Here is a 17,422-nt window from a genome sequence, read left to right on the forward strand (position 1 = left end):
AAAATAAAGCAAAAATTAAACTGTTAATATTATAATTTGAGTGAGATATTTTAAACTGCTTCTTTGAGACTTGGACAGATTTAAAAGACAAAAATAATTCCATGAAATAACTAAATAGTAAAATAAGTATGTATGGTTTAATTGGTATATATGAAATCTCATATTCCTTAAAAAGATTTTTTTTAATGCCCATGTTCATGGAACATTTATAAAATAAATTACTTTCTTAGCTCAAAAGAATGCCTAAGTACATTAAAAAAAAAAACTTTATTGAGTTCATTCTGTGAACATGAGCTAATAAGATCAGAAATAATGAATAATATAAAGGGACCAATAATCAGAATCCCTTGGGGATTAAGGAGACCATTCCTAGACAGATAACTCTTGGACAAAGAGAAAATCAAAAGGAAAATTACAAGGATGTAAAAAGTTATGAGGAGGAACTATCTTCCCAGCTAAACCTGTGGGACAGAATGAAAGTAGTTTTCAGAAAAAGAAAAAAATTGACATGAAATATCGTCATTATTTACAAAGAAAGTTAAAGAATAGAGTTGTGCTCATCCTATGAATATAGAAAATAATTTAAACCCAAAACAAAGAGGAAAAAAATTCATTACAAAAGCTAAAACTAGGGAAAAATTTTAAAGGTAGCAGAAATTTTAAAATTCAAATCTGAGTCAGTTTATTTATATGAATGCTTCATGAGCTTGTTTAAAGCAAAAAGAGAAGGCAAAAAAATGCACCAAACTGGGAGAGAGAAACAAGAAATAACTATAACTATAGAGGTAGAAGTGATTAAAGCAGTCATAAAAATATATGTATATATGAAACTTTCTGACAAGACATTTGAAAATTTAGAGGAAATGGATGACTTCCCAGCAAAATATATATTGCCAAAATTCACCCAAAAAGAAAGGAAGGGGAAACTTAAATACATCAGTTACCATAAGAGAGTTTAGAAAAAGACACTTAAAGATCTACCATTGAAAAAGACACCAAGGACAGATGGAGTCCCAGCTGAGGTTTATGTAACATGAATTTATATAACCTTCAAGAGAGAGGCTTCTCAAAGTTAAATTATCCCAGGCCTCAGAACAGAGATGAAAGGCCTCCCAATTCACTTCCCAAAGGTACCATAACTCTTTCAAAATTCTGATAAAGATACAACAATATAGGAAAATCATAAATGGGTCTGATTTATGAAGACAGAAAAAAACCTTATTGAAGTATTAGAAATGTATTCCTGCATTATTTTCCTAATTTGTGAACATTTTTTTTAGATGAGCATCTAACCTATCTCACGACAACAAACAAAATGAATAGACGATATATACCTATGATGTTAGATGGTGGTAAGTGAAAATGGAGGAGAATTAAAGACAGGGTGTAGACAGAGAGGTTTATTTAGATTTGTCAGAGAAGGAAACTCGCCAGTTGCTAGTCAAGACCAGACCAGGTGTATGTGGCCGAGGAGATGGGTGGGGAGCCTGACTCAGAGGGTGAAGCCAGGGTAAGGCCTCAGGGGCAACATGGAGACATGGGTCTGGATAAAAACAACCCCTGGGGAGAGTATGAAAATGATGTGGTCAGGGAGGTAACTGGGCATCAGAGACAATAATGAGTATGTCTTTTAAGAAGCCCCTGGAGGGACTTTCCTGGCTGGAAATGGCAGTTTTGTAGTCTTGAGCTACCCCTGGTAACCTAAAGCTGTGATGTTGGAGGAGATTTCCAAGATGGTTTAAATAGGTAAGGGGGAATCTAAGATAAGAGTTGTCTTAGTGGAGCCCTGGAGGTCAGAGACCTGCTCAGAGGGAGACGTGAAATGGAGAAAGGCAGTTTAGACAACTCAGGGGAGCTTTACTCTAAGAAATGGAGAAAGTGAGGCAATACTGAGACAGGAAAATAGAGATTTTTATCTGTTTATGATCAGATAACAGCATGTTTACATATAGATAGGGAAGATTAATTAATGAGAAGAAAGAGGAAGCATTTCTAGAACAAGTCCCTGGATCAACTTGGGTGAGGGGTCTAAGACACGTGCCAGAGGAGAGGTGGCTTGGCTAATCTTGATGGGAGGACATGGAGATGCTTGTAGGTGGTCCACATGAGAGGTGGACACCCTCCTCGGATGGCATCCCGCTCCTGAGAGAGACCCAAAGGGATACAATCCACCAGGGTGAGAATGGAGAAAGAGGGTGGGAGTTTGAGAGGGGGAAGAGAGGGGGAGGGAGAGAGTGAGAGGACTCTGGGAATCCAGGATGGTGGTGATCTGTGTGAGTGTGCTCAGCTGTGTCCCACTCCACAGCTCCATGGACTGTAGCCCACCAGGCTCCTCTGTCCATCGGATTTCCCAGGCAAGAACACTGGAGTAGGTTGCCATTTCCTTCTCCAGGGGAGCTTCCCCACCCAGGGATTGAACTCACATCTCCTGCATTGACAGACAGATTCTTTACTACTGAGCCACCTGGAAAGGTAAGGGAGAATTCATCTCAGGTGCATTTATTATTCTTCAGCTACATTCAGCCGGGCAAGTATGGGCATGGAGCCGGCACAAAGATGAATCACTGCTTGGTCATGTGGGTTCCATCATGCAGACATAAAAGAGAAAATTTACATAGTGTTAAAACTTGTTAAATAACATTTCTCTTTAACCATTCCTCTTTGACTTTGTTTAAAAAAAGAAGAGTATATGTGAACTGTGTAAGTACAATAATAACTATTTACACAAGACAGTTGGAATTATTATTTTAAAGGGTAAAATGCAGAATCTATTTTAATTAAAGTTAGACATTAGAGATGTATCCTTACTATTACAATTATAATTAAATATTGTCTTCAAGGATCTAGTCACTATAATTAAAGTATTTAATAAGTCGTGTGGCGTTTTCAAAAGATAAAAATACCTCCTTTTTTATGAGATGATTCTGTAACTAGAAAATCCAAAAAGCTCTTTCTAAACAATTGGAATTAGTAGAAGAATTCAGTAAGGTGAATGAATATAAGGTAAAATGTAAAAGCCATTAGGATTTTTTTAGTTTAATAATGAGAACTTAGAGGAAATCAGAAAACTAACTGTTCACAAGCAGTGTGATCTACTACCAGACAGTGTGAGAGCCCAGAGAGGACCATCCCTGCTCAGAAACACCAGGAAACCTGGATGCTGAGGGTGCAGCTGGACCACAGAAAGCTCTGTCCACTGGCCCACCCTCAGCTCAGGGGAATTCTGGAGGAATTCAGAGCTGCTGGTCAGAAGGGGCCAGAACGACACCTGGACCAACACAGCCCAGCTCCTAGAGCTGAGGATAACTCAGCCTCCCATCTCAACAGCTCAGCAGAAGGGGCACGCCAGGTCTCAGTCCGACTCTCCACACCTAATAGCAAGCATTCATTTAAAAGTAATGGGGAAAAGGCAAGGAAAAAAGACACAGGCCATCTTCATGAGACAACAGGGCCAGCAGAATCAGGCTCCAGTGGCCCCGCTGTTGTCACCCCCAGACAGTATCTTTAAATAATGGTGACTCGTGAATTACAGGCTCTGGTGGAAAAGACAGACCATGGACGTGAAGGGATGGTGGAGAGATGGAAATTGTAAGAAAAGGTCAAATACCATGCTGACCCAAAAAGTGCGAGTTCCAGGGTACCACAGGTGAAGAACGCACTTAACAGACTTGTTGGTGGACTCAGTGCCACCAAGGAAAGGATGCTTGGACCTGAAGCAACATGGCAATGGACATTAGCCGAACCGAATACACAGATGCAGGGAATAACAGTGAAAATCCAGCTGGTATCATTTAATAATTGTTCTTCAGCAATCCACCTGCAAGGTTGTCCATGTCCATCAGTGTCTCACTGGACACTCCGTGCCTTTCCACTATGCCCAAGTGTAGCTGCAGAAAACAAGAACTGACACCCTTCAGCAGGAACACTTGAAGGATCAGCTTTAACCTAAAACAGCTAGAAGTCACTCAATATAGAGTCTGCCTACTTGTATCTGCCAAGGCAGGCAACAATGCATACAATTTCCTGCCCCCACCCCCAAAGCAAGGACATTTACACGAGTATATTAAGTTTTATTCTCATCACTCACATTCTCACCACACGCAGATCTCACTTTCCTCACCAGCATGCAGACCCGGTCCAGCTCCAGCCTTAGGCGACATAAGCCTCCGTTTTGTTGACTATAAGAAGGAAATGACAATAAATATAAGACAGTGTAAGTAGAGAACCTAAACAATGCTCAGGACCGCATAGGTCCTGATAAATGGACGCTCTTGCTCTAGCTTGGACTGAAGTTATTTTTACTATGTGTTCTCAAATGATAAAGCTGCCCCAGCATCATAGATTGTTCCCAAGTTACAGAGCCTCGTTCCTTGGAAAGCAAGTTGAACACCCATCTGTCTGACCTGGTGCAGGTGAGTCCTCCCACCAGCAGGAAGTCACAACAGGTCCTGTGAGGTTGGCTGTCAGTCCTCCGGTCCCTGAATTTTCCTACTGAATACGTGCGACCTTCTAAAAGCCTCCTCTGTACTTACTCCCATAAGAGAGCTTGTAAGAGGAAGTGGAAATTTCCAAATATATTTTTCATAAGTAAATCATGCTAGCACTTACAGATAAATTGGGGGAAAGTATATACCAGTCCACTTAATTATAGTGATGCTACTATCCCATTAAGCTTCTATGAAGACAGAATACATAAAAATTTTAATAACATCACCTAATATGAAAGTTCCGATCTGATTCCCTCCTGTTCTTTGTCCTTGTTGTACATTAAATATACAATATTGTGTTTAAAAATGATACGGGGCAAATGGCAGCGTGTTAATGATCAGACATATCAGAATGAGTCATGTAAATATGAAAGTAATAATTAATTTCAACCACAGAAGAGCAGATTAATCACTTGCACAAACTTAAAATCGCACGTAATTTGTCAATGTTTATGTCAGGAAAGCTCTAGAGTAGCTTTGGATCCACACACCTGCATTAAAATTACTTAATGATATTTCAAATGATATTAATCAAATATGATGAACAGAAAAAAGAATAGAGTTGGGGCCCATACGGCAGTTTTCATAGCTGAGATGGCTCTAAGCACTTGGCAGATGAATGACCAAGGTGAACAGTGGCTGGTAAACATTGTGAGGTCACAGGCCCGCTATAGCCCACAGTCACCCTTGCATCCCAGAGCTCATCTTCCTACTTCAATGCAGCCTCTTAATGTCAGCATCTTTAACAGGCATGGAAGAAGCAGAAGAAGTCTTATAAACACATCATTATGAAAAGTTTCTATGATGGGGCAAAAAAACTCAGACTGCTCCGTCTAACCAGCATGGAACCCCCATTCCATCTCTCCAGAGTGATGGGGAATGTGTGACCTCACCAAGCTCTTACTCTTCTTTCTTGTTCATCACATCCAAATCAGTGGGTTTCTCATGGCATTGCCATTTCTTTATTTAGAACGGGGTCCCCAACCTCTGGGATCTAATGCCTGATGATCTGAGGTGGAGCTAATGCAATAATAATAGAAATAAAGTGCACAATAAATATAAGACACTTGAATCATCCTGAAACCATGCCTCTGCTCCCGTCTGTGGAAAAATTGTCTTCCATGAAAAGGTTGGGAACCACTGATTTAGAAAATAATTTTAGAATTTTAATTGCCATTGAGCACAAGCAAATAATTTTAGTGAAATTTGCCATAGTATAGCTCCCATACTGAAAAGTGGACAAGTTAGTCATAAAAATGTGCACAACTGATGTACATGAAGTGAAAAATTCTCCCGAAGCAAATGTATCCATGTCACCCCCATGCAGATCAGGAAATAAAACACCACCCTCAGCCCCAGGTCCCTGCCCTCCCCCAAAGGCTTCTGCTATCTGGACTTTAACACATGAGATGAGTCTCTGCATTTCAAAATTGTTAGGAAGCTTTCCCAGCGTTTGAATAAACCACAATCCTTTTATCCCTCCTAAATGTGTTGGTTGGCTCTTGGAGTTGGCATAAAGAGTTCCGATGTAAAGATTCTTGGATGTATCTCTGGGTGAACGTGTGTCCTCATTTTGGTGGGATACGTTCCTAGGAAAGAATTGCTGGTGACACCCTCTGTTTATCTCCTGTTTCAGAATGCAACCACGGAGCAGTTTCACCCGTGGGTATTTCCTTCCATCAGCAGTGGCTGAGAGTACAAGCTGGTCTGCCTGCTGCCCAACCCACATTTCAGCCACTTCAGTTGGCTGGTGCCTAGTGGGATCTCGTTGGCTCTAAGCTGCATTTCTTTGTGATTAATGAGGTGGACACTTTTTCTTATATTTATTGGCTGTTTGTAGAACCTCTTTTGTGAAGTGGCTGTTCAGATCTCTGGAGTGTATTTCCATGGGATTGTCTGTCTTTTTTATTGATTTGTAGAACTTCTTTATATATTCTGGACATAAATCCTTGGTGCTGTTTGAATTGCAAATATCTTCTCCTAGTCTGTGGCTTGCTCTTTCATTCCGCTAATAGCATCTTTTGATGAAAGTTCTTAATCATATGAGGGCAAGTTTACAAATTTTCCCTTTATATTCAGGTCTTCTTTTTAAGAACTCATCCCAAGGGCATGAAGATATCCTCACATTTTCTTTTAGGGTTTTTTTGTTTTCCTTTCACATTTGTATCTGTAACCCATCTGGAATTCATTTTTGTGAATGATATGAAATAGGGTCAAAATAATTTTTATTTCAGGGAAACAATGGTGAATAAACCACAGCGACTGACTTTAGAGACCTTGTTGTCTAATGAGGGAAGTGGACAATTGGGCAATTACTTACAATATAGTAAGTTTTTCTAAATAATATTGTAATGAGAAAAAGAAATGTTTGTCTTCAAACTGAATTTTGAGATTGCACACATGGGCCTGAGGAAAACAACATTTTTGGTCTGGCTGGTAACAAGCGGCAGGTTTCCTGGCTTAGGCGCTGTGGACTTTTTAGACAAAGGAGAGCAATGTCATTCAGCACAGACATTGATGCAGCAGTCCTGCCTTTTCCCATGGGTGAATCCAGGCGTGGATGTACTGGGACAGTAGAAGGAGGTGTTTCGGTAGAGATGGTGCCGGAGCAACATGGCATTGCAAATGCCTCCTATTTCCTTAACAAAGCAAGAATCGTTATGTCTTCCACAGGGTTATCAAATCCATCCAGGCTCAGAATCAAATTTGATATTTTGAAACTTTTCTAAAAGATGCCCACATGCCAAATTTAAAACATTTAAACTACCGAATAGCTTTGTGAGAAAACATCTTTGCCATTGTTCTGTAGTTTCTGAATTTTTTAGCAGTGAGTTATTTCTCCTGACCATTTGATGATTTAGTCACAATGTTTTTTTCATCATAGGGTTGAAAAAAAAGTACATGTCTTTTCAGTCTAATTAATAATTAAACTCCTTGGAGGAGGGACATAGACCACTTATCTTTGCGTTCTTCCATTCTTAGACCCTATAATAGACGATTAATGAATATTTGTGCCTTAATTATTATTTGAAAACACTGAACTCATTTCTGCCTACCAGGTTCACAAATGTAGTATATCGTGTAATTGATATCCAGCTAAGGTTGGTCCACAGACGAGCTGTGATCACTCTGGTTGGTGTCCAAACTCGTTCTCTGGAAAACCTCCTTGTAAGTGGCCCTAAAGGAGCCTGTGTAGTTACGTGCCATGTGCCATCAATATACGACACTCACAAGCCAATGGTGTGATACGTCACGCAAAAGAAGAAAGGTCTAAATTGTGGGGAAATACCTGAACATGCCAGGATCCTTGCCTGGAAGGAAAAGAGAGGGCAGAGCAGGCAGTTCATTAAGGCCAAAATGAAAAGGTGTTAAAGTCTCAAAAGCATGGCAATTTTTTCCTTTCACTTTTGAACATAAAATAGGCTAATGTGTTGAAGAAAGTATCAGGTTATTAGTGTTATCATGAAATGGAAGTGGAGGGGCATTCATCATCATAGCGTGTGTGTGTCTGTTTCTGTGTGCCTATGTATATATACATGTATGTCTGTGTTACTGCTTGTGCACATGTGTGTGCTTGTTTCTGTCTGTGCATATGTGTCTGTTTGTTGCCGTGTTGCCTCTCTGTGTCTGCTTCTGTGCTGCCGTGTTTGTGTGAGTCTGCATGTTGCTATGTTCATGCCTGTCTACGTGTGTCTGTGTGTGTATATGTCTGCATTGCTGTGTTTGTGCTTGTCAGTGTGTCTGTTTCTGTGTTGCTGTGTTTGTGTGTGTGTGTGTCTGTCTATATGTGTCTGTGAGTCTCTGTTTGTGTGTCTTAGTTCAGTGCAAATCTTTTTATTTTGTTAAGGCACAAATACTTCTTCACTTTTCCTTTCACAATATCTGCACATTTTAACTGGTGCCTAATTTCATTGTTGAAAGTGAAACTGTTCTACTACTATCTGATACTTGGTGTTAGTTACTCTCATTCTTGGAATTATTTAAAATTCCACTGAAGGAACAAACTTGAACTGAGATTTTTTTTTGAGGAACTTAAGCACACAGAATTGAGATGTGAAATCTGCTAGTTTGTGCAGATATACCCCAAGACAGGAAGTGAGGGTTTGGGCTGCCTTAGTGGAGGGGAAATGACTCATGTCACGCTGGTATGTATTTAGTGTCCTAAATTAGTTTCCTGTTGGTTTAAAGTCTAATATTGATATGGTTATATGAAACTTTATTATACTAAACTGCAATTTGCCTGTTCCCTTTTTCTACCTGTAATTCAACCATTGCACTTTTAAGTACCTGTTAAGACATACTTAGTACATAAATTAAAGTCTTATAAAATCTGAGCTGACTTCATAGAACACGTTAATGTGGAACATGTTGGGCCATCAGCTAAGTAAGAACAAAGGTCTCAAAACCATTGGGTTTGGAGACAAAGGACAAAGAACTTTGGGATAACATTGCAAATGAGCCCATTTGACCCTCCTGTAAAATGGATATATATTTACACCAAAAGGTATTTCAGAAGTAAACTTATTTTTACTTATTATTTATTTCTTTACTTATTGTCATATACTTATATGTCATATGTCAAAATCATAAGGCAACTTAATACTGCCTAAAAATAAATCTCAGAGTGAAAGCTATAGCTAAGTATTCTTACTGGAAACTGAGGGAAAAAACTGAAAGATTCCACATATGTATATACATGGAGAGAGAACATTTAAAAATTCTTGACTGATTTGCACAAAATGTCCATGAAATCTTCCTGACATTTCTCCTGAGGTCCCTTCACAAGAGAGATGAAGAAAATAACAGGCCCTGCCTATCTGGCTGCTCTGCTGCTGGGTGAGGCTGCTACAATGACCCAAAGTTGACCACAGGAAAGCGCCCTGTGGACGGAGGCTGTGGGCCAGCATTTGATGTGCAAGTGGGCTCTGGCCTTCAGGCACCTTCGTGATGGTAGTTGCTTTACAAAATGCAATGGCCAGCAATTTTCACCTGAGAGTGAACAATTGCAAACCTAAGTTAAGAAGCAAAATTATCCCTTGGAAAATTGGAAAACATTATTTCTGGGCATATCTGTGAGGGTGTTTTGGGGAAAGATTAGCGTTTGAATCCATAGACTTGAGGGAGGAAGAGCACACTCCCCAATGTGCTAGGTGTGACCCAAACATGGAGCAATAAGGCAGAGGATGGCCAGCTTGCTATCTGCTGGGACTGGACATCCATCTTCTCCTGCTCCGGAGAAGCAAGGTCCAGTTTTCCAGGCCATGGGCCTCAGGCTGGAAATTAAACCGCCACCTTCCAGGTCTGTAGACCTTCCGACTTGGACTGAATTACATTTCTGGCTTTCCTGGGTCTCCAGCTTACAGATGGTGGATAGTGGGACTTCCAAAATGACGTGAGCTAGCTCCCATAGTAAATCTCCTCTTATGTCTCTCTATCCTACTGGTTCTGTTTCTCTGGGGAACCCTGATCACACATTCAGACTGTTGGCAGAATTCCTTTCTTTCCTACTGTATGTCCCTGGCTTCTAACTCCCTATCAGGTAGAGGCTGCCCTCAAGTCCTAGAGGGCAGCCCCTGGTCCCCAGCCATGTGGTAGCATTCTTCTCCAAGGTGGTCTCACTCTGGTCCAAGACCGAGTCCTGAAGAACAAGACACCCCACCATCTTTGACCACACACAGTAACCTAATCAAGAAAGTGGCATTCGTCATCTGCGCCATTCTCTCCTGGTTACAGACACGTCACAGGTCCCACCCACGCACAGACAAGGGGACCGAACTCCACATTGCATGATTCACTGGGGTCACCTAACAGTTTGTTACTCAGTGTTCAAGAACACTGGATAAACTACAGGGGGTTGTGAGCCCCACACTGCAGAGCTGCAGTTGAATTCTGCCTTTAGAGCATTTTGAAGTCAAAGCACCAAAATATATGTTTTAAGTTTTCCATTAGATTCTATAGTATTTGTTTTCTGAATCATAATCCAACTGCTTCCTTATTGGATTACTATCATCTCATTAAAATGCACAAGTTTGACAATGCTCCCCTTTTGTACTTCTTTCCCTCATGAAGAAAGCTGCTCCAAAAATAACAATAAACACAGAGAGCTCACTGAAGTGGTGGTAGCATTTTGGGTTACTAATTTGTTTCCCCTTATTACACTTAGGAAGAGTTTTATTTCTGTGATGGACGGCTTTAGAGAAGGCGTCTCCATCGTGGGAACAAACTCACCTTTGATGATCTTCACTCAGTGGCACATGGCTGTAGATTTATCTTTGATCAGAACTTTATAATCCAAGGCTTCCCTGGTGGCTCAGACAGTAAAGAATCCGCCTGCAATGCAGGAGACCTGGGTTCAATCCTGGGTTAGGAAGATCCACTGGAGAAGGAAATGGCTACCCACTCCAGCATTCTTGCCTAGAGAATTCCATGGACGGAGGAGCCTGGTGGGCTACAGTCCATGGGGTCACAAAGAGTTGGACACCACTGAGTGACTACTCACTTTATGATCCAAAGCAATAAATCCACACTTGTGTTCCTCAAGGTAAGGGTGGTACATCTTGGATAAAGGGGTTTAGAGATGGGGGATGGGAAGTGTATCCAGATCAAAAAGAATTGTGAAATGCTGAGTTTTAGGGAAACCCAACAACACATGATTCTGTTACACTACATACCTGTTAGCAGGGCCAAAATCTGGTCCCCACCTCTTTGCTGGCATCAGCTGGCAGCAGTTCTCGACTCTGGAGCCCCCAAATTCCGTCCTGGGTGCTCCTCTCCAACTTCATGTTGAGCCTCGGGGAAATCCCCTCGTGGTCTCTCTCCTGCCACAAACATTTATTCAGAGAACCCCAATTCTTTCCAAGGGTTCACTTGGTTAGGTGGGGTTCACTTGGTTAGGTAGGGTTCACTTGGTTTGGTGAGGTTCACCTGGGATAATCCTCTGTCTTAAAATCAAGGTACGTAGAACCTAATCCAATCACAGGAGAGCTAACCCATCATTTTCACAATCCTGGTGATTCTATGAGGCTTGGATCAGCAGGGAGGAGGCTTGGGGCATCTTAGATTCTGCCTACCACAGTAGTCCAGGAAATACGGTCTTCATTCCGGTGGCTTAAAGGGGACTCAGAGTGTTTTGAAGAGCCAGCAGCTTCTGCCAGAGAGATTTTTCCTGTGCCTGGCTTCATTCATCATTAGGGTTTGAAAGGAATGGTGGCTGTCTCTGCTGCTCTCAGTGAAACATTTGATTAAAACAGAGAAGAGGCCAAGAAACACTGTCTTCCACTAATCACTGAGTTGTCTTTCCCAGAACCAGTGAGGGTTCAGATGGCTCTTTGACAGGCCCACAATTGTGCAGCCATCTTATCATTTGAAATATTCTCTTCAGAACATTCTGCTTCTGAGACATGTCACTCCCTCCATTCCCTCACGCTGGGTTTTAACTTAAGAGAGCATCTTCTATACCATACCAGCTGTGCTTTAGAGGAAACTTAGGGTTCTAATGCATGTTAGAGAAGGAAATGGCTTAATCCTTTCTGAGAGAACAGTCATGTTTCCCATAGAACATTGTTAACTGTGTTTTTCCAAAGATGACCACAGTAACGTCTCCTGTCCTCCTGTGTCTTGTGACTTCAACTCCCCTCCCATTCAGAGGTGAACCTGTTTCTCCAGCACTGAGTCTAAAGGGACCTGAGTCACTGAGTCGATATAGTAGCTTCGAAAGCAGAGAAGGCCTGTGCCTTTGGGGACTTGCCTTCTGGGATCCTGGTTACACATGTGATGTCCCACTGTATGAGGCTACCATGTTGTGAGGAAGCCCAGCTGTTCACTGGGAGGCTCTGAGGCTGCAGGGGGACAGGTTGCCAGCCTGCGCCCTGTCCCTCCTTCCTGTCGTCCAGCACCCACTGCCCTGGGGCTGCAAATATGTTAGGACACAGGCCAGACAAGCCCTTCCCAGACCTCAGCAGGCCGCTCCATTATGGAGGGGTGGGGTGTTACCAAGAGGAGCTAATCAGAACATTCCACCTGTCAGAACTGACAAACTGATTTCTCTAGACATAACATAGAGAAGCTTGTCTGCTGTAAGGATTTTCAGGACAAAATACAGAATGCATTTGCTATTTTAGTCAAAGACACACTGGGGATCTGAACATGGTCTACAGACTCCCACAGCTCAAAAGAAGACACAAAAAATCTAACCATCATTTCACATTCACATTTAACAGTATCAGCTCTGAGTCACAACAGGAGGCGAGATCACTGCTGCAATGTTATGTAAACGCATACATGGATATTTGTGTATATGAAAATTTGTGATTTTGAGTTCTAAGTATAAAAACTTGTAAAAGGCAGGATAATGAGCATCTAAAATTTTAATAAGTAATAAATGAAATTATAGTACATCAGGAATTTTTGAGACAAACTTATATTCATTTATTTTTTCTAGATTATTAGTCCTCCAGGAGTTTTGGAGTCAAAAGCAATTCACATTTGCAGAGTAATGCGCTTAGCCTCTTATTCCTTGATAAATGTTATTATTTAGACATTTTTAATAAGGTGAAATTGTTGCCATTAATACTTTCCAAATGATAATCAGAGACAATGGAGTTTTCCTAAGTATAGATAACTTAAACTAACTTAAGTGTTAATGTGAACAAACCAAAGCGCCCTTACATGTGTGGATAGACTTTCTCAGGAAAGTCTGATGAGCTTGGAATTCCAGTCTTAGATAAGAATGTCAGAGGGTCCTCTCTACGCAGTGAATGGGACTTTGTCTAAAATGAGTTATTAACAAGATGAAAGATATTGTTCTTAACATCTATTTTTAGCAGCCTTTGTCTGAAAAGACCTTAAGCATATGACTCATGACAAAGTTTAATCCCTTTTCAAATATCATTGCAAGTGCGGGCTTCATGCATTTTAAACCTGGGGCACTTGGAGCCTGGAGCCTCTCTGCCAGGAAGTGGAGCCTCAGCTGGATCCCGCGAGTACTTCTTTTACAAAGTTCCCATACTAATGCAAATATTTACTTCCTTTTGATTCATCACCACTAAGGTTATGGGAAATAGAGTTCAGCAGCCACATTAAATGCAGATGGAAGAAAGAGGGTGGGAGAAAGGAGTGAACTGAAGTCTTTTTCTGCAAGAAAGGACATCCTAGTTACCATTCCAGGCAGTGCTGGATGGTAATTTGATACCATTTTTCACTTTAATCCTTTGCTTCTGTAACTCTGCCAGAATAGATGTAAATACTCCAATCCTTGCAGCTGTACTTCTCAATAATTTTTATTCCTATCTCAACATAGGGAAAAATCATTCTCTTAGGTTAATTGAGTGACTAGAAAAAAGATTGATTAAATAAAATTTCTGGAATTGAGTATGTTTAAAACATTTTTTGTTATTTCCAATGTATGAAGATATAAAAACAGTCAATAATTTTTGGGGCAAATTCCCTTATGGAGCATTTTATTGATGTATGTAATATAAATGACTGTAATCTGTTTAATTATTAATTAATATAAATGAAGCCTGTCAAGTACTGCAAACATGATTTGAAATTCCTGGGTATATATTCAAAAAAAAAAAAAAAAACCAAAAACACTAATTCATAAAGACACATGCAGTCCAATGTTCATAGCAGCACTGTTCAACTGTTTACAATTGATTCCTTCAGGTTGGTCCACAAGGAGTATGAGTCAGAAGTCACCTGCCCATCTGTTTGTTAGATTTAGTTTCATGGAACTTCCTTGGGTGCACCTACCCCTGGGCAGAGCCTGTGTACATCCTCCAGTTTCCTCCAGGACCCAGCAATTCTTACCATCTTGTACATGAAAGGGATAGTTGTTTTATATTATTGCTATTGATATTTCCATTTACAATCCTAGATGAAATGTGATAGTTCTTACTTTCTCAACTGGTGGACATTGTGATGACAGAATTCTAGATTCCAATGATGAACCCCCAGAACTTTGATGCAAGGTTCCACCAACTTCACTGTTGCTGTTAAGAAACCAGCCCCCAGTGCCAGTATGTTGTTCTTTCCAAGTAATGCAAATTTATCCTCCCTCTCTCTGGAGGCTTTAAATATGTCCTTTATCCTCTGCAAGCCCAAAATTCAGAAAGCTGTATCTACATGTCAATTCTTTTTCATGGTCTCATCAGCACAATTTAGTCTAGAGGCCCTCCTTTTTTCAGTTCCAGCAAATTCTACTCTATTTTATTAGCTCACCACTTCCTGGATTCTCTCCTTTTTTGGAGTAGATTCCTACTGACTCCTTGATTGACCGTTTAGTTTCATTTCCTCTTTCTTTATCTCTTTGTCCAAAATCTGACAGATTTCTTTGTCTAGTTCTTTAATCTCTTCAGTGGAATTTTATTTTCCTATTTCTGAAGTACATTCTACTAAAAATTCTAAAAATGTGAACAAAAATGGTTTCTGGCTCATTGATGTCTTCAGTCTCACCCATAAAACAAGAAAAGAAGCTAAACAAACTTAAAATCAACCACTCTTCTTAAATCTATCAGAGAGCTGAGTCACAGGACAAACCACTGGCACCCACAAAATGAATGTACAGAAGGTAGTTAGGGAGAATCACTCTCAGATCCCCATGAGCAGAAACTTCTTCAAGAACCAGTAACAACTATCGCTTTTAAATTAAAAGAAAAAAAAAGAAAAAAACAATCCAAGAATTCTTTTGGTATTTTTAAATCCCTTCTAATCATAGTCTTTTCTTATTTCTTAGAACCATTATCTTGTTGAATCTTTCTAAAGATATTACTAATAGGAGATGATTTTTAAAATCTTTTCTGTGTCCTTGGTTTTTTTATGTGACATATACAGTTGGTAACAGTATTTATTCATCCCAGAAAATTTTTGAGGGACACTCCAGGTGTTCCTCCGGTGACCCTTGGTTGTCTGCCTTCGCTTGGGAGTTGAAGGACTAGTTCATGACAGAATGGAGGCTGCTCAGAGTTTCTTCTGTAGCCTTTGACATCTATCTCTACAGAGTTCCCCCTCACATGGGCAGACTGACTGTGATGCCTGCTCACCTGGGGAAGCTGTGGTGACTGGAGGGTTCAGCATAGAATGGCCACCTGGGAAGCAGGCAGTACATCTGGGCCCACTCGTCTCCATCCCTAAAAGAAGGAGAAAGGCTTGACCTTAGGGTGTCAACACCAGCAACCGCAGCCCTCACCCTTCCCAAGTTATGCATCTCATTTGGCCCTGAAGAAAGTACCACCCAGGAAGGTAGTGTGTATGTGTGTGTGTGTGTGTGTGTGTGTCTGCGGTGACTTGCAGAGCTCTTCCACTGACAGTTTTGCAATTCCTGACGTTAGTCTCTGTCCCACTTCCCACTCTCAGTTCCCACACATTTAAGCAACAACAGGAGGGTCTCAGGGACCCTTCAGAGGGAGCACCTTGCCCCTCCTCTCATGCTGTTTCCCTTGTGTAGTCCAGCCTGGAGTTAGCACTGCTGTTCTTTATGCATGGGTCTCAATACTTTCCACATTCTACATGTTTATCAATATTACTGATTGGCTGTTGGCTCACCTTTTCTCCTCTCAGATATTTTATGAATATTCTTCTTTGGGCTTCTTTATTGTTACTCTAAAGGGTTTTCAGGTAGGAGAGGGAATAATTTCATGTCCCCCTCCTGCTAATTGGAACACAGAGAAAGTCATGCAGACCCCGCACAGCATTCTGTGTTGTCTCTTTCAGGACTCTTATGACAGCATAATATTTCATTAAGAACCTGCCCATCATTTATTTGTTTTCTGATTTTTTTGTGTGTACCCACTTCTCACTTTTTATACTTAGAAAACATGCTACAATGAATATGATCTGTTCATGTGGCTTTTGCCTTCGTTTTCAGTTGTTTTCTTTGGATCAATTCCCAGAAATAAGATTACTGAGTCAAAGAAGATATTTATTTTTATGACTCAAATGGTTTTCCAGAAGAATGATGCCAATTTACAATGACACCAACAGTACATGAAAATAATAGTTCCACCTTTTTCACCTCTAGTCACTAAAACTCTTTTAAATATTTGCTTTCTTGTGTCTTCTATATGTTTTAAAATTTTTGATTAGTTTTTTAAGTCTCTATTACTTTTGCCTGGCTCATTAGCAAAACAAATGGCTTTTAAAAAGTAATCCCTTAGATTTTTTTTCTTTTTTTAGTGAAAGCATAGACTTTATTCAGATTCTTTTGATTTAAATGTGCTAAGTCACAGTAGCCCACCAAGCTATACTGTCCATGGGATAATCCTGGTAAGAATACTGGAGTGGGCTGCCATGCCCTCCACTAGGGGATCTTCCCAACCCAGAGGTTGGCAGGCAGATTCTTTACCACTAGTGCCACCTGGGAAGCCCCTTAATCTGCTAACTTTTAGCCAAAAAATTCAATAAAATTAAGTCCTGCACTTTATAATTTCTCCTTTCTCTACCTCTAAAAATATCCAATGGAAGTCACTCAGAAAGATCTGCTATCCACTTTAGGGTTCCATTTTCACTAGAAATATATTGCTTTTTCAGGTAGTAATAAGCTTTCCTCTTGTCTGTGTAATTACAAAACAACAGATGCAAAAGATGAACAAGCCAATTGGCTTTAAAAGCTAATAAATTTCTTTAAAAATTTTTTATGGTATTGACAAACATTATTTGAGACCAAGAAATAATTGGTTAAAAAAAATGTTTCTTCTGCCATTACGTGTAAATACTAGATATTGTTTTCAAGACAGCATAAGATAAATTCTATTGTCTATTACCTAGATTTCACTTAATACCAGATTAAAAACAGCAAACTAGAAAAGCCACTTGAGACTAAAGCAATCATGTTAGAAGGAGGCTTAGAAAGGTCAGGAAGAGGAAAAAAATAATTTCAAATCATATTGTATAGATAACAACAACAAAACCCTGGCTTTTAATAATCAACTGAGTCA

General features: G+C 40.3%; 1 long non-coding RNA gene across 1 annotated transcript in view; it reads right to left on the bottom strand.

Annotated features, from left to right (window-relative positions):
* Positions 1-4,058: 4,058 nt before the first annotated feature.
* The window catches only part of LOC129625614 (uncharacterized), a 145,313-nt gene continuing 131,949 nt past the window's right edge, over positions 4,059-17,422 (bottom strand). The window contains exon 3 of the long non-coding RNA XR_008701557.1: positions 4,059-4,178. This is a non-coding gene — a long non-coding RNA (uncharacterized LOC129625614). The remainder of the gene's footprint in view (positions 4,179-17,422) is intronic.

Source organism: Bubalus kerabau, chromosome 13 (assembly GCF_029407905.1).
Source record: "Bubalus kerabau isolate K-KA32 ecotype Philippines breed swamp buffalo chromosome 13, PCC_UOA_SB_1v2, whole genome shotgun sequence".
In the NCBI taxonomy this organism is placed as follows: Eukaryota; Metazoa; Chordata; class Mammalia; order Artiodactyla; family Bovidae; genus Bubalus; species Bubalus kerabau.